Raw genomic sequence first — 222 nt, forward strand, 5'->3', positions numbered from 1 at the left:
CAGAGCTCACAATTTGGAAGTCGGTTGTCCCGTCCATCTGTAAATAGGTTGTGTGTCACTCATTCTGTCGCTTACGGCCATACCACCCTGAACACGCCCGATCTCGTGCGATCTCGGAAGCTAAGCAGGGTCGGGCCAGGTCAGTACTTGGATGGGAGACCGCCTGGGAATACCAGGTGCTGTAAGCTTTTTAGTTCTGGCTTTTCACCGGCAGAGGGTGCT

At 54.1% G+C, this 222-nt stretch overlaps 1 non-coding gene across 1 annotated transcript; it reads left to right on the top strand.

Moving 5' to 3' along the window:
• Positions 1-69: 69 nt before the first annotated feature.
• LOC121939134 lies at positions 70-188 on the top strand. Its single transcript, XR_006105412.1, has one exon. It is a non-coding gene; the product is annotated as a 5S ribosomal RNA (ribosomal RNA).
• Positions 189-222: the final 34 nt, after the last annotated feature.

Source organism: Plectropomus leopardus, unplaced genomic scaffold, assembly GCF_008729295.1.
Source record: "Plectropomus leopardus isolate mb unplaced genomic scaffold, YSFRI_Pleo_2.0 unplaced_scaffold41694, whole genome shotgun sequence".
In the NCBI taxonomy this organism is placed as follows: Eukaryota; Metazoa; Chordata; class Actinopteri; order Perciformes; family Serranidae; genus Plectropomus; species Plectropomus leopardus.